Raw genomic sequence first — 23,283 nt, forward strand, 5'->3', positions numbered from 1 at the left:
AAATTAAGAAGAGTAAGAAAGGGAGGGATGACAATGTTGAAAGGGATGACATCGATCAAGACATATGTTTATGCCCGGCACTGGTGGCTCACGCCTGTAATCCTAGCTACTCAGGAGGCTGAGATCTGAGGATCGCGGTTCAAAGCCAACCCCGGGCAGGAGAGACCGTGAGACTCCTATCTCCAATAAACCACCAGAAAACCGGAAGTGGCGCGGTAGCTCAAGTGGTAGAGCGCTAGCCTTGGGCTGAAGAGCTGAGGGACAGCGCCCAGGCCCAGAGTTCAAGCCCCACGACCGACAAAAAAAAAAAAAAGACATGTGTTTATAAATTGACAACTCCTTTTAAAACTACTGCAAGGTAATAAAAAGTTTTAAAAAGCAAGCAAAATTAACACTGTAATTTATATGATAAATAAAAGAATATTGAGTTTCAGGGGAATTAGTTCAATCAGTCGAAGACATGGAAAAAAATCACTAACAAATATACTAAATAGAACATGCAAGATCATCTGGGATACCATCAAAAACCAAATCTTATGCTTTATGGTTATAGAATAAGGATAAAAGATACCCTCTGTTTTCACTTTGGTACCCTGTGTCTTGTATATGCATTTACCTGATTCGGGGAATGAAAGGGGACAAACAAAATGGTGAGCTAAAGGACAAAGGGTGAACCAATGCAACAGCAACACTATGTTGGAAGTGAACTTTACCAATTGGAGAGAAGGGAGTCAGGGGTTGTAAGTGGGAGAAAACAAGAGCAGGGGTAACCGTGCTATGTAACTGTAACCCCTCTGACACCACCCTTACAATAAAATTAAATTAAATTTTAAAAAATAAAAAAGGTACAAACTAAGAGCACAAATGACCCATTCATTAAAATAGTAAAACAAGCCAGGCACTGGTGGCTCACACCTGTAATCCTAGATACTCAGGAGGCTGAGATCTGAGGATCTCAGTACCAGTAGAAAAGTTCCCAGGAGACCCTTATCACCAATAAACCACTCAAAAACCTGAAGTGGTGTGGCTAAAGTGGTAGAGTGCTAGCCTTGAGCACAAAGAGGCTCATGGACAGCACCCAGACACTGAGTTCAAGTCCCACAGTCAAATTAATTAATTGATTAATTAATTAAAACAACTAAAACTAAAAGCTTCCTCAATATCAAGAAGTGTGGCCCAGGTACTAGAGAATGGGAAAGTTCTCTGGGCAAGTACTATTTTGAGTATGTGAAAGAGTAAAATACATTCCAGAAACCTACACACATTTTCTATGTTTATTTTTTTTTGTGAGTGTGTGTGTGGAGATGGAAGGGCCATTTGGATTTCACTGAGATGGATTTCATTGTAGGGGAACCCTGTTAGGAGAAACAGAGAAGCCACATTTTGAGAGATTGAATTGGGAGTCTTTATTGGAGAGCAGGCCAGTGCGGGTGAGAGACTCCTGTCTCAAAAACCTTTGTTGCAGTTCTTTTTAATGCACTTATAATGTACTATGTGAGGTTTTGTTTCTTTTGTATGTTCGTCCCCCATGGTATAACCCCTATTTCCACTGTATTTGATTCCAGGGCCCTGCATCTTGTATATACAATTTGTTTTTGTTTTTTCTAATTTGGGGAGGGGAAGGGAAATAACAAAATGCTAAAATAAGGATACAGCTTGACCCATTGTAACAATGAGATGTACAAGACACTGTTGCAAACGAACTTTATAACTTCGGGGTGGGGGGAGAGGGAGGAGTTGGGAGGTGAGCAAGGAAGGGATAGTAGGGGAAAACAAAGGAAAAGGTAACAATGCTGGATAGGAGATGTACTCATTACCTTACTCATGTAACTGTGACACCTTTGTATCTTTACAAGAAAAATATATATTTGATTTTTTTAAAAAGGCAAAAACCAAGTGTTGAGGTGGAGGTCCAAACTCTACGGAAACAGACCACATATGGAAATGCTCAGGTACCAGCAGAACCTTCCATCTAGGGACTCAGGTATCAGCTTAAACTTTCCTTATAGACGGGAATACACTGCAAATTTTCCACATAGGGAGACAACCAGAGGCGAGTGAATCAAATCACTTAGGGAAATAATCAAGGACGAGCATTGTCTGTGGCAAAAGCTCTCCTAAGGCTAAACAGCATGACATCTGCAATTCAAATAAGGGCTTCTATCAGCTCTTGGTTTTGAAGAGTTGGGTGAAAAGCCCTCACCAGCAAAGCCTGTGAGCACAAGGTGATATTATTTAGTCCCAGTCTCCTTGCTTCAATTCCAGACCATCAGCTGAGTTCTGGCCAACTTCTAACACAATGAAAGGAAACAACCATTGGAGAACATGACCCATGTCAGTCTGCAAGAAGTACCGGCCCTATAAGAGTGGTATGATACATTCAACTTGTCTCTGTTCACTCCAGTTTTTTTTTCCCAACCAGACTCCAATTTAATAACTTCATACATCATTAGACTTTATTGCACTGTCTTTCCTTTCCATTGGGCTTGTCCTTTTTTCAAGGAATAAAAAATGTACAAATACCTAAGTTTGTCCTGCTTAATCATTCTGTGTCCTTAAGAACTGTAAAAGTAAACTGAGAATGAAAGAAAACTATGGAGTATAAAATCATGCATCATGGCCCTATGTGATTATGTCTAATGAGATACATTGATGAGACTCAGTGTGTGTGTGTGTGTGTGTGTGTGTGTGTGTGTGTGTGTGTGTGGTGTATAATGTCTTCACCAAGTCAAGAAGCAACATTAACAACGCACACTGATGGATCTCATCCCCAATCCTCTCAGTTGGCGTCTTCATGGGGTCTCTGAAGTAAAAGTACACAGAATTCAAAACATTTCCTGACAAATAATGCACTGGGTAACATTTTAGGTGGATATTTACCAATATTCACCAATTACATTATCTAATAGCTTTGATTCCCTGTGTTCTTATTAATGTTCCAACATATAAGAGAAGTTGAATAAATGGGTACCTAAATTACTGACATTTTTGAAAATCTGAGTTATAGCCCACATTCCTATTTTCTTCAATTATCCTCAGATATAATTTAATAATAATAATCTGTTTTATTATTGTTATAAACATATTGTTAGTATAATTATTAATAATATAATAAGTATCACACAATTATTTTATTATTGTTAAACTCTCTTAAGCCATAAGGTCATATTATATTTTTGAAATATATAAATACTGAATCACAAAAACATTTAATCACTCAGTTTCACACACAATTTTACCACCCTTTCATGGAAGGAATGATATTGATCAAGGGGCATTGTACTCATAAATTGACGTGCTGAATTTAACTCTCTTCATAACTCATAATAAAAAAACAAACTTTAATCCTGCAGTCTGTGTACTCCAAATGATTATCTACCTTCTTTAATCAATAGAAATTTATTGTTAGATGAAAGAACTTAGCCTAGTTTGCATAGCCAAAGGGAGTTTTTTTTTCCTTTTTTTTATTATTTCCATATGTGTAACCCTCTTCCAAGCCTGTATTACTTCAACTACAGACAAACATTTTTCTGTCTTGAAAGAATTAAAACACCTGGAAGGCAACATAATTAGTGAGAGCACGCTACTCTTGTTCTAGGATAGAATTGCTACCTTCACAATCTTAAAACCAGAGCCCATTTTCACATTGGAGCCATGCCCTTCCTCCTGAGTCATCAATTTCATGCCTCCTTAGGGATTGGCTGACTTTCCTTTATCAAGTAGGAACATGCTCTAATTAATCATCCTTCATTATCATCCTTAAACTGTTGTTAATTATTTAATGCATGTTATTATGTGACATAGAAATGCTACTATCATATGAAGAAATATCCTAATCCATTTACAGTATGACTTCAGTGTTTATAGAAAAGAAAATGGCCTGTTGCCTATAATATAGCTACTCAGGAGGCTAAAATCTGAGGATTCAGTTTCAAACCCAGCCTGGGCATGAGAGTGTCTGAGACTCATATCTTCAATTAATTACAAAAATTAAATTGAGCTGTGGCTCAATTAGTCAAAAGCTAGCCCTAAGCAAATAAAAAATGCCCAAGCCCTGTGTTCAAGTCTCATACACACAAACACACAGACACAAACACACACATACACTAAAGAAAAAAAAAAGGAAGTGGTAATTGCAAACTATTATAGATGAAAAGCTAAAGTAAATGTATGTGTTTATTTGCATGTTTTGACATAACTTTTTAAATCTGTTCATATGGTTTTATTTAGAAAGTATAAATTAGTTGCAAAGGATTTGGGTAATAAAGATTACTATTTGTTTACCTGTCATCAATTTTCATAAGAAAGAGAAAAAGACAATTTTTTAACTATTTTGAATATTTAGTCATTTCTAACAGTAAAGTTCTTCGATATATTTATCCAAAAAGTAAAGAATACAGTACTATCTATATCTATATCTATATATATAATGATCCTTTGTGTAATATTGAAATGTGTAAATTTTCATGCATACTTTCTAGAAAAGAAATAAGGTTTACTTTTCTATTAAATATAGTCAATAAAGATTTTTATGATACTATATTTCTAAGCATAGATAACTACTTAGGTTTTACTTAAATCCTATTCATTACAATATTTTTCAATATTCTAGGGACTTTTGTACTCCTGACAATGGAAATAATGACTTTCAAAAGGAGTTTATAGTATTTGGTATTAAAATTTAGGATGTTGTGACTTATTTTGACTATCACCAGTGTAAAATTCTACCACTACAAGAATAATCAGGAATAAATAAGAATAACACACTAGTGTGATTAATTACCACCCTGTCTTGATAGCAAGTCCTTTCACAAATGGAATTCAGTGCTTGGGATGACTTTCCCACACAACAAAGTCATTTGGATTGATCTCAATGTTTGAAGAAGTCCTAAGTTATGATTACAACCTTTCATTGGACAACTTGTCTTCCTTGTGACAAAAACCTTTGTCCTTTTGTTCGTCCTCACATCATAGTAATAAATAAACAAAGCAGAAATGGAAGAGAGGTGACTGTATACATAATTTATGAGGTGTGAATATTTGAAACGGCCGACCCACACAGACAAAACCTTCTCAAATAAAATTTCTACAAAATGACCTCCACAAACAATGTGCATGCAGAAACCAAATATACACACATACTAATACAAGCTTACTGCATTGTCAACAAGATAATGTACAATTATTGTTGTTGGCATAGGCACTGTTAAATATTAAACACAAGCAAATATTGCTGAACAGGATCTGATGTCTATCAGTACATTGCAAATGTGTCTATGACTACTAAAGAATTTTAGTTCATCTATTTTCTTATTATCTTTATGTAGTTGTGTAGAGAGGTTTCAATTCAACAGATCTTTTTTATGTATACAGGGCATCTTGATCAGGTTCCCCTCATCTCTCCCAACTCCACCCATCCTCTCAACTTACCTGCTTCCATTTTCACATATGTAAATTGATTATTATGGTTGTATCCACCCCTCCCCCATCTTGTGCTCTCTATTTTATTTTTAACTGGGAACTAGAATAAATTTTAAAACTATTCTTTCATTTGCAATCATATACATGATCCAGGTAAGAACCAACAATACCATCCATCTACAATATTCATTTGTGATATATACTGTAGTAGCCACTGCCAAAAGGAGAAGTTTAAAATCTAAGGAGTTTTAAAACTCTATCAATACATAAAAATAGCAAAATTTTACTTTAAGCATTAATCTCCAAAGAGGAAAAATATTTTAAATTGCAGGTCACAATGCTCACAGTAAAACCACAAGAACCTGTGGAGGTCACACTGAAGTTCATGCAAATCATAGTAGATAAGTGAACTCATTTTGTAAAATGACAGTTGACATGGGTTTCAGCTAACTGTGCTCAGGGAAGTTCAGATTAGTTCTGACTATATTCTTGGTGACTACATTCTTGGCCACAAATTCACATCATTGGTTTTTGCAAAAAGGCATGATGTTTATATATCCACATTGCACAAAGTTAACAACTATGTAATTGAAATCTAGTCAATAGGACTCTTCATTTACAAATCCTTTCTATAGCTTAGAATGAGAGGGACAATTGAATGCCTAATGAAATACTGCAAAGATAGACTACCAACTATATTATCATTTTTTTAGAATTCCTATAAGAAGATCTCAAAGGAGTTGTATCATCTAAGTAAATAAAGTTGGAACAATATCTGTTTTATATAATTGAAAGGAGGGAAACTTATTCTAACGAAGTCCCCAGAGTAAAGTGATTAGCTAAATTTAGTAGAGAAAGGTTTTGGAATTCTGATGTCACAGAAGACTTAAAACTTTGGATTAAAAATCTTTTGATCAGAGAACAGAACTTTCAATGATATCAAATTTCCATAGTTTATATATTTCACCTACAAAGGTTTCAGTATTTTGACATTAAGTCTTTATCTTGGCCTACAGATTGAGCTGTGATATTTGGAATTAAAGTAGAATTTTCTAGAAGTTAACTTGTTTTCATCATTAGAAATTAACTATAAATTAACTTATATATTTATTATGTATCATGCCTCTATTTATAGGAATTATTTTATGGAAATCACTTATGCCTATTTTATAAATGGAGATTTTTGAATCACTTGAGCGAATCACATTGGGTGAGCATTATGCAGATATAATATTAAGTGTAGAAAAACAAGGCTGCTAAGCCATTACAAGTTGTGCACATTTTTTTTCTGTACAGAATGGGAGAGAACCCAGAATTAACTTGTGTAATAATGCTTAAAGCTCCCACTGTAAATTAAATGTCAGTACTAATTATCATACTTACATAATCTGTCGCAACTTATGTAATAAAAATGGTGACTAAATAAAACGTTACTTATAGGAAATACCATACATATGATTAAGTGAGTTGGAGTTTCATATGTTAAAATACTGTGAAGGTTAGTCTAACTGTAACTTAATAGCCAAAATGTTAGTGATTACACAAAAGAAAATACTCCCAACCCTTTCAATAACTAATAATAAATGCTTTTCAAAGCATTTTCAAGCTTCTATTTTGTTATTGGCAGGTGCCTATGCATAGCATTTAATTTTCTTTTTCTTTTGTACCACTGGGGATCAAAACCTGGGCCTCAGAGGAACTAGAAGATGGCTTTAATGAGTCCAGCCTGGAGCTAGTCTTTTACGTTGTAGTTGATATTGATATAAGCCATATTACAATATAACTTTGTTAGATACTGGGACTTGTGATTGAAATAACAGATTTCAAATTCTTTTTTTAAAGTTTCTTACAAAGGTGATGTAAAGGGGAGTTGCAGTTACACGAGTCAGGTAATGAGGACATTTCCTTTTGAACAATGCCCCTTCCCTCATTCTCTGCCAGTTTTTCCCTCCCAACTTCCCTATTCCCCAAGTTGTGAAGTTCATTTCCAACATAGTGTCTAGTGAGTATCAATGCTGGATTAGTTCACCCTCAGTCCCATTTCTATGCTCCTTTTCCCCTCCCCAAATCATGATATTTATTGAAATGAATTCCAAGAAATGGAAGAGGTTTTTCATTATTATTATTTTCACTATTATTATACTGTTAGTGGTTCTTTTTCTTTGCTTTTCTTCTTTCCTTTTTGGGGGGTTTATTCCCTTCTTTTGCTGTTTTTTTTATTTCTATACCCTTTATCTTATGTATAAGCATATCTGATTTGAATTCTTAAACTGACTTAAAATTTCAATTTCAAAGAAAGGAAATGCAGCTCAAGATACGAAATGGCTGGCCATAAAGGCAAATGGTAATACCATATGTTCATTCAACCAGAATACCAGATAAAGTTCTTTCCCTAGAATCCAGATATACTTGGAAATATACAACATCCTCCTCCCCTAAATTATCCAAAAGGTGGACCCAGTTGTGTCATATGTGAAGTCTGTTAAATGTGCATTTTTTTCTGAATAGCAACTAGATAGCATCCATATAATTTTCAAAAGATATACCAAGATGGTGAGAGTATCTCCTGGCATGAGGTAGGGTCCAGGAAGGCTGTCTGGGCATTCAGGTAGTAATGTATATACCATGTGCAAACTCTAGAGGTCAGCCTTTGCTGAAGGACATTGCATTGGGTAGGGCAGCAAAAGGCAGTGGTGCTGCACCAGTAGTTTGCTGTTCCTTCTGCAATTCCATGCAACACCGGCCATGAAGAATTTGCCTGCTGAGCTTCACCTTGGGTTAAGTTTTAGTAGCTACTTCAAAACAAAGAAACCCAAGTGTTTTATCTAGATGTAGTTTGCTCTAATTTTTCCTCTCCCTATCTTCCTTCTGCCCTCACTCTCTGCCTTCATCTCTGTTCATCTATTAATATAGTTATAGTCTACATGTGAAGACCAGAGCTCACATCTACCTTTTACTTAGTCATTCCTTTAACCTGATTAATTGCTACTTAGGCTTTCTCTTCTTTCATGATTCTGGACATTTAGCTCATCTCTCCATTTAAACAAATAATATATATATATATACACACACACACACACACACACACACACACACACACACACACATATATACACACACATATATATACACACATATATATATATATATATATATATATATATATATACACACACACTATATATATAATCACTATATATAACAATCTCCCTTAAGTGCATGGGGAAAGATTTATCTTAAATTAGCCCCATGTGCCTTCTCTACTTCCTGTCAGAGTTCCTGCCAGCCCTGCTAACTGTCCCCAAGAGAAGAAAAGTGTTTTATGTTTACTACAGAATTATTTCTTGATCTTATTCTCATGGATACAATAAATTTGCCTCAGTTAAACTGAGATTTGCTGCTTATTTTTTTCTCTGCTTTAGGTTGGTTATTTGTATATAAATAAATATACATATATATATATAATTTTATTCCCCACAATGGAAACATTTAAAAGAGTTAGCTTTTATTCAGCATTACTAATTTCTTTGAGCTTCCCAGTTTCATCTTACTCAGACTGCTGTTTTGAAGCTCATAGAAGTCTGACCTAATAGCTAATTTTTCATCTTTACCTGATTATCATGTGTTAATCTTTAACCAGTGATTGCATATGATATGTATCCTAGCTCTCATCAGCATAATGTTTCCCTTTTTATGCTGTGGCCATTCTAAAAATACAAAATATAGCAGATTAAGACCCACTATCTTCCTTTACTTCTTTGATGTGTGTGTGGTATGTGTGTGTGTGCGTGCACGCCCGCATGTGTATGTGTGTCTGCTGGTCGTAGTTCTTACCGTGGTGGTTAATTGGTTACACAAATCTGAGTCTTTTCTTGCTTGAGCTAGCTTCAAACCATGACCCTCAAATCTCAGCCACCTGAGTAGCAAGGATTACAGGTATAAGCTACTGGTGCCCAGCATCTGAGACATTCAAAATTTTAATCAATCCATTTGATTTTTACCTAGCATTGAATAATTTATAGCCCTTTTTCATAGTACTTGTCATGTTTATAATCTTATAATCTGTTTATTTCCTAAGGTTTCAAAGTTTTGATCACTTAAGTCAAAATTCCACAAGATTAAGTTGACATGCCAATTATTGATGAGTTTGACTTATTTACAGAAAGAAATCACTCAAAACACCTTCTGAAAGCTCCTATTTTTTTTAACAAGGTATGATATTCCCCTCTTCAAAGTTTTCTATTTCAAACTATAGATTTTATAATTTATTTTACTTTCTCAGGTGTGATTGTGACTGCAGCTGTTTGGTACCGATTATTTCTTCCAGTGTGGCTTGTAAATGCTATCCTTTTTGTAGCTTGCCTTCAGGTGACAATAAATTCTGTAGAATATTACCTCCTTCGGTAATTTTATGGATTCCAAATTTTACATGTTGGCAGGTTGTGACTCTTTTCCATACCAGAACATGCATGATAATATTTACAATTCAGTTTGAGGGTAGCACTTGCAGAACAATACTCACTTAGTCTCCATTCCACAGCATTGTTTTGCAAACATGAATCTTCTGACCATTTGCATTAGCTTCATGTAGGGAACGCCTGATGTGTGTGCTTAGGTGCATGCATGTGTATATATGCATGCATGTGTGTGTGCACACATCAGACACACTGCTTTTGGCATCAGACCAGATCGATTGCACACTGAAGACATAAATTTAGATGGTGTATTATTACTGTATCTACTATGAGTCTTGGAATTTATCCTGTGACTAAAGGATGAAGGTATCATACAATTAAGACAGCTAAATGCAGGAAATTGAAATTTGTGTTGCCTTTCTTCTTGCAATGTGGTCATGTAAATGTAAATAGGCATCATCATAACTAATCAGGAATTAGTGGATAAATAAAATCATCGTGAAGCCATTGAGAAAATGTATGTCTCATTTGCTTTGGCAAATATCCTATTTTTTACTGCATACCTTTTTTATTGTTCAAGTTCACTGATATTCTAATTAACTGCACTGGATGATTAGAACAAGTCTAGGGGCGTCCACTAACATATGAGGGTTAGAACCTACTCCTGACGCAGCAACACTTCAACACATGACCCAAATAGTCATGTCATGAAGTGGTGATGGAAGTAATTGAGAAAACTTAGAAAAACTTTTCTGATTGCTTTTGAATTCTACTTTCCTTGGATAAAGTACAAATTTCACACAGACATGCATTTTGCTTCTAGTCCTATTTATGATAGATGATGATACATAGGCAAGCCCCCTTCCAGCCTGCTGGACATTATTTGCAGAACTCTTGATCACCATCCAGCTTCCCATTTACTGAGCTTACTGCCTGTGTTTCTGAAAGCGCAGAATGACTTTCATCCCAGTGGGTGCAAGGAGGTTGCTTCTAATCTGCTTAGCAAGGAAAGTTTTGCGAATGCCTTGCTCCTCCTTCTCTTGGGGTCAGCTTATCCTCGGTGGTGATCTGTCTTAGTTATGAGGGCCTAAGGGGGAGGAAGGCAGAGACAGTCTGTTCTATTCTGTACTCTGAGAGCAAGCAGCAGGGCGCTCTGCATATGGTCCTTTTAAAGATTTAACGATTAGGATTTAGGTTGAGTCTGAGGGAAAGATGGATTGATTTTTAGCATATTGGTGAGCTCTGGCTTCAGGCTAGGAATAAAAACCATACTTTTCAAGTCTGACGTTATTACTTTTCATTTGTTTTCATTGATTAGCTGTCACTGATAAGATCTTGCCTCTCAAAACAAGACAGGTGCTGGTGGCCATTTCTCCCCCTCCCCTCACCCCGCTTTTTTCTTTTTAAAGCTTTTGTAGCAGCAACTTAGAGAAAATAGAAATAAAGGAGGTAGAAATGAGAACAAATACTCGTGCCATTTTGGAAATAGAAGTTAGGTATAAAATATTGAAATATTAGGATTTTACTGACGCAGTAAAATCAATTTAAGGGAGAGTGATGAAGCTAGTTTTTCGTGGTTAACACACATTTTTATCTCACTTAAACACATGCATATATATTGAAAAGAAAGTATCTTATGAAGAATATACAGAGAAATAGAACATGTTCAACCTTTCTTACAGCATAGCTGTGTTTCCTAGGAGGAAAAAAAACCAGACTATTTGTCATTTGTTAGTAGACAGCTTTTACTAATAATTACAAAAAGGTAAATAACAATAGACATTATTTTTTATTCAACCTTACATAAGTAACCATTAGGGTAAAATGAAAAGTATAAAACATATGTAGAGAGAGAGATAGTTATTACATAGGTACATATTTTTTTACAAGCTAAAGAGAAAAAGAATGGGAAGGTAGCCATCGGTATGAGGCTTTAGGAAGGAAAATGCTGAAAAGTAAGAAGGGACAATATTTTAAGGAATTTATTCTTAGGGTGTAATCGTTGCATTTCCTTTAAATAGACTTTCTGGAACCTCACCCAAATATTGCAATCATCACTTGGATAAAGTCTAATTGCAAGAATATGAAAAAGTGTAGCTTGATATTGCCTGGCTAAATTCTATTGGTTTTCAGTTACTGTAGGAGAATGAAAACATCGGTTCGCATGGTACCAAAAAGGAAATGTATTGTGCATGCTCTGGTGCCAAAATGTTATTTTTTCTTAAGTCCAAATTCTGGAACTGGGACTGAATTAAGTTTCTATATTGTAATTAAGGACCTAATTGATTCTTATTAATCATTTGATATATCTTCCATGATATTAAAAATAAATGTTTGAAAGTCAAACATTTTTATTATGCAATCTCTAATTCATCACATATTTGGAAAAAATATGCATATAAGATTAGATAATGGTTTGTATTTTGAGCTAACATAACTGTCAAAAAATGAAAAAAGTATGCAATCCTAGTCGAGATCATATCACTCATTTTGAAATGTTTAAAGAACTAAAAGTAAAAAATTGGAAACTGTTTAAAGCACATTTGCTTATCTGTAATTATTGAGATAAGAAAGTCTAGCATTAAGCAGAAATGCATAAATATTTATCTCATATTTGTATATATTTAGACTTGTTTTATAAATTAACTAATGCAAATATTTATGATCATATTCTTCACAATAGCTTAAGATAAGAATTATATAATTATGACTTAGTATATGTTCACTACTGAAGTTAATGTCCTTATATTGAAACATGATCACCAGTTATCTAAAGGTCAAGCCAAAGACTTCTAATGCTCTTGTCTAAATGACTTTTAATCTTAGTTGCTGCAGTTGGTAAATCCTTTACATGGCTAGTTAGGCTCTATTTATTGCCTATTACACCACTCTAGCATTTACTGTTGCCAAAATGTGCATTTCAATTTAGAATAATGCATCTGTATTAGACAGACCCATGTAAACATTAAAGGCAGGAAAGGGCTACTTTACCATGGTACAAGAAGGGATAAGGAGAAATAATGGGATGGAATTAAGAGAATGGCAAATGTCAAGAGAAATGTACAAAGTCACTTTTTTTAACATTAAAAATAAACTTACAGAAGAAACAAGGGCAAAAGCTTCCTGTGAAACATTTAACCAAGACTGAGTAAAGCGCATTGTAGACTAAACTATGAAAGATTAACTCTGAGTAGAAGTTGTAGGAACAAAGTTTAATCTCTATTCTTTTCATCAGAAGTCAAATTCACTATCACCCTTGCTTGTCATCAGTAGCAACTGAATTTAAAAGCAGATGCAAATAACTCCCAGTAAAAATACAGAGATAATTAATGATGATCTTACATTTTTAAGAAGGAAATATACAACTTGAGTTCTTAAATATTATTACGATTGTTGTACAAGTTGTTGTTGTTGTCTTTCATTCTATAAAACAGTGGGCTTGAGCTACTGTTGATCTGAAATCCAAGAAAGTGGGTTTCACCTACGGTCATTTGCAATGGAAAAAAAATATGAACATGAAGTTAGCATTCCTCCAAAGTTAATGGTTAAATTTACTGAAGCCTGTGGCTGTCTGTGGTCCCAGTAAACTAATATGTCTGTAAACTATGTTGAATATGCTGTCATACCCCAAGAAGTCCAGTGCACTCTAAAAATTGCACAGCATTAGACAAGACATCAGTGTAGTCTACCACTGATGCCCTTATAAGATGTACTGCCTTTGGGCTATCAAATAGGAAAATTAAACTTTGAAAGATTCATAAGCACAGTGATACAATATGTTCATTTGCACATTTATAGCATATTAATGTATACATACTATGTTGTAATGTATAAAGTTTTCTGAGTATACATATGTGAGGTATTTTGATATGTCTGTGTGCATAGTTCACAATACTCATTTTATATATCTATGTAAAAGTTACATATATATATAATATACAGGCACACACATGCATGCACACACACATATATATGTATATATATGTCATGTTGCAGGAATTTCTAAACATATGTCAGATAACAATTTATCTTAAATTATTTAAGAGCAAGCATTTGTGCACTTATTTAACATGCTTACTGAATTCTTAAGTACTATGTTCTATATATACTGTGGACTATAGTCAACTTGAAAACAATATTTCTTCTTGGAGTATTTTTACATACCCAAGCATACTGATCTTTCCTCTTGGTATTACAGATCTAAAAGTTTGAATGTTGATATCCTCTACCTTCAAGGACAATTAGAAAAGCACAATTATTTAGGGAACATAATATGATATAATATTATATCATAATATGATATAAACATATTTATAAATCAAAATCTGAATTGCACTCTACTTTTAAAGCTCTTTTATAGAAATGTATTATAATATTTCAGGGGGGGAGTATAGAACTGGAGGGAAAACAGCTGAAAAAGTACAGAACCGGAGTTCACTGGACACTGATGAAAGTGAACTATACAACTTGTGGGTGGAGATGGGAAGGACGGATTGGGAGAGAATGAGGGAACAGAAGACACTGTACAAAAGGAAATGTACTCATTACCTGACTTATGTAATTGTAATCCCTCTGTACAGCACCTCTCTAATAACAATAAATTTGAAAAAACATAAAATCTGAACTATGTGGCATACATAAAGTACATTATATTTTATATATCTGTGTGGATAAAGGAGTAAAGCCTATTTATTTTAGGTCTCAATGCTAAGGTTGTTAAATGAATGCTCTTGCTCAGCTTCCTGTGATGCTAATAACCACATTGGAGAGAAAAGTGATATTAATTTTGCCATCTAAATTTCAAACCAGATGGAATGTAGTGCTCAATTAAGATGAAAATTAAATCTCTTTGTTCTAGTCTCTTAGGAATTACTGAACCAATCTTGAATTCAAAGAGTATATTTGCTCATCTTCCCATTTATTCCTTAACTGTCTATTGTGATGGAAGATGCACAGTTTTATCATATTATCTTATCTTATTACTCTAAAAATATCATTATTATATATTATATTCTGATCTTACTATTACACATAAAGATAAGTTTAGAATAATATAATACTTGTTATATGTATTATGTATATTATATGTAATATATATTACGCATTATATATTTGTGTATATTTATATATTTATATGTATATATTATATATAAACAGTATATATGCTATTCTACACTATGTATTCTAAAACATTATATACAAATATGCATATACACATATATATTTAATACATGTTTTGAAATAGTTTAAAAGAAATAATGGTTAAAGATAATTTTTAAAATTACAGAAATTAGAAAGCAAATCATGGATAAGGTTATGAACCATATTCTCTAAAGAGGATTGATACAAAAACATAATCTTTTGCAGGAATAATTTTTGAACAATAGTCAAATGAAAACATGGCAAAAAAATAAAAAGATAACCTAATATTTCCCCCAGATTCTTCACTCACAAAGGTAATTTATTTCTGTGTTTTAAAACATCACAAGGGGAGACCAGGCACCAGTAACTCATGCCTTTAATCCTAGATACTTAGGAGGCTGAATTCTGAGGATCGGGGTTGTAATACCCCAGTAAGGAAAGTCTATGAGACTTGCACCTCCAATATACTACTCAGGAAAAAAAAAAAAGCCAGAAAATGCACTGTGGCTCAAGTGGTAGCACATTAGCCTTGAGTTAGCTCAAACGGATTCAGGGACAGTGCCTAGGTCCTGAGTTTAAAAAACAAAATCACAAAGAGAGGCAGCATTGAGAAACAGAGGTATTTTTAATAAGTCAATATCATACTTGTCTACCTCCTGTACACTCAAAGTCAAATAAAGCAAACAGCTTACTGTTTGCTCCCCAGCAGAGAACAAACAGCTCTCTACTGCTTAGAGTGACATCCAGGAATCAAGCTTGATGCCTTCTCCTTCAGCTCCACAATAAAAGCTTCATTGCAAGAATCTGAATGTAATGGCTCCTTTGCAATATAAGGTTTTTGAAGACCCTTGGTCAGAATGGAAATGCCTGGAAATATTGAAACTAGGACACTGAGAAACTGCTGATACTTAGATTGTTTTCTAAATCTCTACGAGGAATATTAGTTATAGAGAACAAGACAAAGTCTTTGTCCTATGTAGAAATGGAGCAAAAAAATAAGATGATTTTATTTCACTAGTCCAGGGGGGAAGGAGCTCCAATGGCTTTCCTTGTGGTCACTAGGTCCCTGAATAATCAGAAAAATGAAAACTGAACCTCACTTATATCAGCTGTTTCACCAGGGATAACAGCTAACCAATCAGAATAGTTCTCAACTGAAATGGAGAAGCACCAAAGACAACTCAAAGAAGAAATAATACAAAGGAATAAATCCCTTCTGATTCTTCAAATAGAGTATGCAAATAAAAACACTGTCCTTTACAAAGGAAATGCAAAATGTTTACTAGGATAGAGCTAAGAGTGTCCGCTCTTCAAATTATTATTTGCTAGAGTGATCAAAGAAACCTATCTCACAACTGAGTACAAAACACAAAGTAAAATTCTGAGATATCATGTGTAAATAAAATAATTCTATAAAGACCAAAAGACACACTTCAGTGAAAATTGGATGTTAAGTAAATTAGGGAAAATGATCTCAGTGAGAAGGAGGAAACTGGAATATGCACTTAGTAAAAAAAATTAAGTTCATTAATATCAAAATATATATCCAGAATAGTGGGAAAATGCAAATGTAAGGAGAAAGGATTAATAAGCATCCTGGGGAAATGTGAAAGTAATTAAAAGAATATAATCTATCAGACACCAGGAGATATCCATCTAAAATACAGAGAGTTTCAGAACAGCAGTTTCAATCTTCAGAAAGATAAGAAGGTCAAAGCTTGATCTTAATAGTTAAATTATTTGTGAGCACAAGGTAGAGACATTGGCATGACTTGTGGCACTGTTTGAAATTCAGTGTATGATTGGCTGGGCACTCCTAGGTACTAGGAGGCTGAAATCTGAGGATCATGCCAGCCTGGGAAGAAAAGATAAAAAGACTCTTATCTTCATAAACTATACAAAAATATCTGGAAGTAGTGCTATGGCTCATGTAGTAGAGTGTTAGCCTTGAGCACAAAGACACTCAGGGACAGGACTAGGGCCCTTAGTTCAAGCCCTAAAAGCAGCAAAAAAGAAAAGAAAGAAAAAAAGAAGAAAGAAAGAACAAAGAAAGAAGAGAGAAATAAACTATAGAAATTTAAAAGAAGTCAAGATATTTAAAGTGTTTACAATGTATAACAAACCTAATTCAAATAAATATAGCTAGCTAGCTACCTGCCTAGCTATCTATTTATGGAGAATTTGGAGATTGTTTTGAGGATGATTTGATTTATGTTTAATTATTAAGAATTACTGAAACAAGGTAGGTATTCATAGAAAATATATAAAGAACATGGAAATAAGTATATTTTAATTATTTCTTAAAAAATATTGAGTTGAAGTTTATACACTCCTCTACATTTTCACAAGTTAAACATAAAAGGAAACAAGAAACAGAAGTAAAACATCATTGATGTTTTTACATGTGAGCCTCACATCAAATATGTACCGGGGAATTTTACAGAAAATTCACTCATAGTTTGAAAACAAAGAAACTATTTAGAATATATGAAATTACACTTCTAAAAATTTACTATGTAAATAGTGCCCTAAAGACAAACAACTATCAACCAAGAATAATGTACCCTGCAAAACTCTACTTCAAAATGGAAGGTCAAAAACATTCCATAGCAAAGAAAAACTGAAACAATTAATCTCCACCAAACCAGCGCTACAAAAGATTCTTAAAGATGTCCTACACATAGGAAACCAACAAGACCACAATAAAGGCCAAGAAACCACACCCAAATTGAGAATCCAAGAACCATAGGAAGAAACCAGTTCTCACAGCCGCCAAGAAGGTGGATAACATGGCAGGAACCACCAAACATCTCTCAGTCCTAATTCTCAACATTAATGGACTTAATTCTCCATCTAAGTGACATAGACTGTCTAGTTGGATTAAAAAGCAAGATCCTTCTAGCTGCTGCCTTCAAGAGTCACACCTTGCCCATGAGAATATCATATTCTGAAAGTGAAAGGCAAGAATAAAATCTACCAAGCAAACGGCCCCCATAAATAGGTGGGAGTTGCAATCCTAATATCAGATAAAACAGACTTCAAATTAAAATTAGTGAGAAGAGATAAAGAAGGTTGCTACATAACAATTAAGTGATCTCTCTTTCAGGAGGATAGTACAATTCTAAATATCTATTCACCAAACAATGGATCACCCAAATTTATCCAGGAAACACTACTTTCCCTCAAATCTCACACAGATCCAAAGACATTAATTGTTGGGGACTTTAACACCCCACTATCCCCTGTGGATAGATCAATATAGCAAAAACTCAACACAGAAACCCCAGAATTAAACACCTGTGTAGATCAACTAGACTTAAAAGGTATCTAATGAGTGATTCACCCAGCAGCATCAGAACACATATTTTTCTCAGCAGTATATGGAACATTTTCAAAATAGACCACATATTAGGTCACAAAGCAAACTTGCCCAAATTCAGAAACATTGACGTTATGCCCTGCATTCTCTCCACAAGGGAATAAAATTAGAACCCAACACCAAAAGCCCAGAAAGAAAGTCCTGTAACACATGGAAGCTGAACAACACACTGTTGAAACACCAGTGGATCATGGAAGAGATTAGAAAGGAAATACAAATGTTCATGATATTCAACAAAAATGAACACACAAATTACAAGCTCCTCTGGGACACAGCAAAGGTATTTCTCAGAGGCAAGTTTATAGCTCTGAATTCCTACATCAACCATTTGGAGAGATCTGAAACCATCAATTTAATGAGACACCTGAGCAGCAAGCTAAATGTCAATTCAGTAGATGGAAACAAATAATTAAAATTAAGTCATAATTGAATGAATTAGAATCCAAAAGAAACATAGAAAGAATCAACAAAACGAGTGGTTCTTCGAAAAACTTAATAAAATTCACAGGCCTTTAGCAAATCTTATCAGAAAAAGAAGAGAACACACCCAAATAAATAAACTCAGAGAGGAGAATGGAAACTTCACCACAGAAACAACCAAGATTCGGAACATTATAAGGGAATACTTCTCAAACCTTTATGCTAAGAAGTTTGAGAACCTGGAAGAAATGGATGAACTTCTAGTAAACATGGACATGCTGAAACTAAACCAAGATGAGTTAAACCATCTTAACATGCCCATATCAAGAATTGAAATAGAAACAGCAATAAGAGACCTCCCATCTAAGAAAAGTCCAGGACCAGATGGTTTTACAGAAGAATTCTACAAGGCCTTCAAAGCAGAACTGACACCAATACTCCTTCAACTCTTCAATGAAACTAAAAGAGAAAGTTCACTACAGAACTCTTTCTATGAAGCCATCTTATCCCTCATCCCAAAACCAGGCAGGGACTCATCAAAGAAAGAGAACTATAGACCCATATCTTTGATGAACATTGATGTAAAACTTCTCAAAAAAATTTTGGCTAACTGACTTCAACAACTCATCAAAAAAATCATACACCATGATCAAATAGGATTCATTTCAGGGTTGCAAAGCTGGTTTAATATAAGCAAATCGATTAAAATAATTCATCACATCAACAAGAGCAAGGATAAAAACCACATGATTACCTCAATAGATGCAGAAAAAGCATTTGACAAAATCCAACACCTCTTTATGGCTTTTGAAAAACTAGGAATCCATGGAACATTCCTCAATATAATAAAGGCTGTGTATGATAAACCAACAACCAGCATTATATTTAATAGAGAAAAATTAATGCCATTTCCTCTAAAATCAGGAATGAGACAAGTATGTCCACTCTCTCCATGTCTCCTCAATTTAGTCTTAGAATGCCTAGGTATAGCAATAAGAAAATATACAAACATAAAGAGGATCCAAATAGGGAAAGATGAAGTAAAACTCTCACTCTTTGCAGATGACATGATCTTATATTTAAAGAATCACATGGACTCCACTCGCAAATTACTCAAGCTGATTTGAAACTTTGGCAAAGAAGGAGTGTTTAAAATTAACTCTCAAATATCAATGGTTTTTCTGTATGCCAACAATAAGAAGAGCATGGCTGAAATCAGCAAGGCAACTCCTTTTGTAATGAACCCACATACCTATACCCACATAATCTTCGATAAGGAAGCTAAAAAAAATAGAATGGAAGAAAGACAGCCTCTTCAGTAAATGGTGCTGGAAAAATTGGTCAAACACCTGTAGAAAATTAAAGCTAGTTCCCCATAGATCACCCTGCACCAGAATCAACTCCAATGAATCAAAGACCTCAGAGTCAAAGCAGACAAACTGTAAACATTACAGGAGAAACCCTAGGTCTACTTGGCACAGGGCGAAATTTTCTTAATAGACACCCAGAAACAACAAATCAAAGAAAGGTTGGACAAATGGGATTGCATGAAGCTGCAGGGCTCCTGCATGGCAGATTACATAGCTATCAAGATCAATAGAAAGCCCATGGATTGGGAGAAGATCTTCAATAGCCGGAGAATGTACAAGGGTCTCATTTCTAAAGTATATTTGGAACTCAGAACCTTAAATCCCCCAACAACAAATGCTCAAAGAAATAACTGCCTGATAAATAAGTGGGCTAAAGACTTAAAGAGAAACTTCTCTGAAGAGGAAATAAGAATGGCCAATAGGCACATGAAGAAATGTTCAACATCTCTGGCCATAAAAGAAATCCAGATCAAAACAATACTAAGATTGAACCTTATTCCAGTTAGAATGGCCATAATCAAGAAATCTCATAACAAGAGATGCTGAGGATGTGGCCAAAAGAGAACTATACTGCATTGTTGGTGGGAGTGTAAACTTGTTCAACCACTTTGGAAAACAGTATGGAGGTTCCTCAAAAGACTCCACATAGAGCTCCCCTGTTTCCCAGCAATCCCACTTTTGGGCATTTACCGAAATGATCACAAACAAGACCATACTAAGGTTACCAGCACAACTATGTTTATCACAACATTATTTCCCATAGTTAAGATATGGAACCAACCCAGATGAATGGATCAAGAAAATGTGAGTCCATTATAGATAGATAGATAGATAGATAGATAGATAGATAGATAGATAGATATAGATAGATAGATATAGATATATAGATATATCTATAGATATATATATATATATAATGGAATTCTATGCCTCCATCAGAAAAATGATTTGTTTGGAAGTGGAAAGACTTGGAAAAAATTATATTAGTAAGCCAGGCACAAAGCAACATAGGTTCCATAGTTTCCCTTATTTGTAATAACTAGTACATGTATAGGACAAGCAGAAAAGACCAAAAGCTATGAACATATGACCAGATAAGATGATGTTAAGTGAAATGAACCCCAAGATAGGGACACAAATACCTTTTTATTCTTGCTATTGTTTCTAACATATTTATAATGTACCATGTGATTTTTTTTGTTTCTTTGTATGTTCCTCCCCCATGGTATAACCCCTGTTTTCAATGTATTTGATGATGGTGCCCTGCATCTTGTATATACACTTCTCTAATTCAGAGAGGGGAAGGGAAAAACAAAATGCTTCAATAAGGACACAGGCTGACCCATTGTAAAAATATGTACAAAACACTATGTTGAAAATAAACTTTACATCTTGCGGGGGTGGGGGAGTGGAGAGGGGGTGTGTAGTTGTGGAGGTGGGAGGGCAGGGATGGTAGGAGAAAAACAAAGGATGAGGCAACAATGCTTGATAAGAAATGTAGGATCATGGTTCAAAGCCAGCCAGAGCAGGAAAGTCAGTGAGACTCTTATCTCCAATAAACCACTAGAAAACCGGAAGTGGGGTTGTGGCTTAAGCAGTTGAGGACTCGCCTTTAGTTGAAGAGTGCAGGGACAGCACCCACGTCGAGGTCAAGCCCCACGGCCGACAAAAATGTACCTATAACCCGTCTGTGCAAAATGTTTACAATAAAAAATGTACAAAAAATAAAATAAAATAAAACAAATGACTCAAATATATAAGAATGACAAACTTTTTGTTAGTCCAGGGAAATTTTTACTTACTCACCTGACAATGTAAGTGGCAATTTACTGTACATTCTTAAACAAAGACAAAAGACTTTGACAAACAATGCTTGTAATGACCATCTATTGTCAATAGTTGTCATCTTACTTTGCAAGTGGAAAAGTTCAAAAGCTATGTACATATGACCATATAAAGTGATGCTAAGCGAAATGAAATTCAAGATGGTGACACAAATGGTTTTATCTTTGTTGCTGTTGTTTTTAATGTATTTATAATGTACTGTGTCATTTTTTTGTTTCTTTTGTATGTTTTTCCCATGGTATAACCACTGTTTTCACTGTATTTGATTCCATTGCCCTGCATCTTGTATATACATTTTTCTAATTTGGGGAAGGGAAACAACAAAATGCTGAAATAAGGATACAGTCTGTAACAATGTAACAATGAGATGTACAAGATGCTATGTTGAAAATGAACTTTATAGCTTGGGGAGGGGAGGATTTGAGGAGGTGAGGAAGGAAAGTATGGTAGGAGAAATACAAGGAAGGGAGTAACAATGTTTGATAGAAAGTGTACTCATTACCTTAGTCATGTAACTGTAACCCTTTGTACAGAATCTTTATAATAAAAGTATTTATTAAAATAACAAAAATGTAACAATAGATTTATAAAGTAATTATAACTGCATTTAATGAAAGCATAAATCATATTATATAGTAAAATTTATAGATGGTTAGAGGGTATTCATAGCCCTTTAAAAATATACATAGCTATGTCCTTTGCCATGCAAAAACTCTTCAGTTTCATGAAATCCGATTTGTCCAACCTTTCTTTAATTTGTTGTTTCTAAGTCTTTATTAAGGAAATGTAGGACATAGCTAGCAAGATCAATAGAAAGCCCACGGATTGGGAGAAGATTTTTACTAGACATACAACAGAACAGGGTCTCATATCTAAAATGTAATTAGAACTCAACAAGCTAAATCCCCAACAAGAAATCCTCAAAGAAACAACTGCCTGATAAATAAGTTAGCTAAAGACTTAAAAAGAAACTTCTCTGAAGAGGAAATAAGAATGACCAATAGAGAGTTGCAGGGAAGATGGTGGAGGAGAAGCTGGAGTCTAAGTAAGCTCTCGCATAGAAAGCAGTTTTAGAGTTCCAGTGAACAGTCCTAAGTCAGAGAATTACACCAAGTGTGCCATCACAGGACAGAGAGTTAGGCCAGAGAAGGAAACCCAGGCAAGGAGACACTTCTGAGCCCTTGCCAGCAGCCGCCGCGGCCGCGGCAGCTGTGGCGATGGCGGGCGAGCGCAGGCACCATACCTGAGCCACAGAGAGTCCGGGACGAAGGAGCCAGACACAGCGGGCGAG

This window comes from Dipodomys ordii, unplaced genomic scaffold (assembly GCF_000151885.1).
Source record: "Dipodomys ordii isolate 6190 unplaced genomic scaffold, Dord_2.0 Scaffold70, whole genome shotgun sequence".
Lineage (NCBI taxonomy): Eukaryota > Metazoa > Chordata > Mammalia > Rodentia > Heteromyidae > Dipodomys > Dipodomys ordii.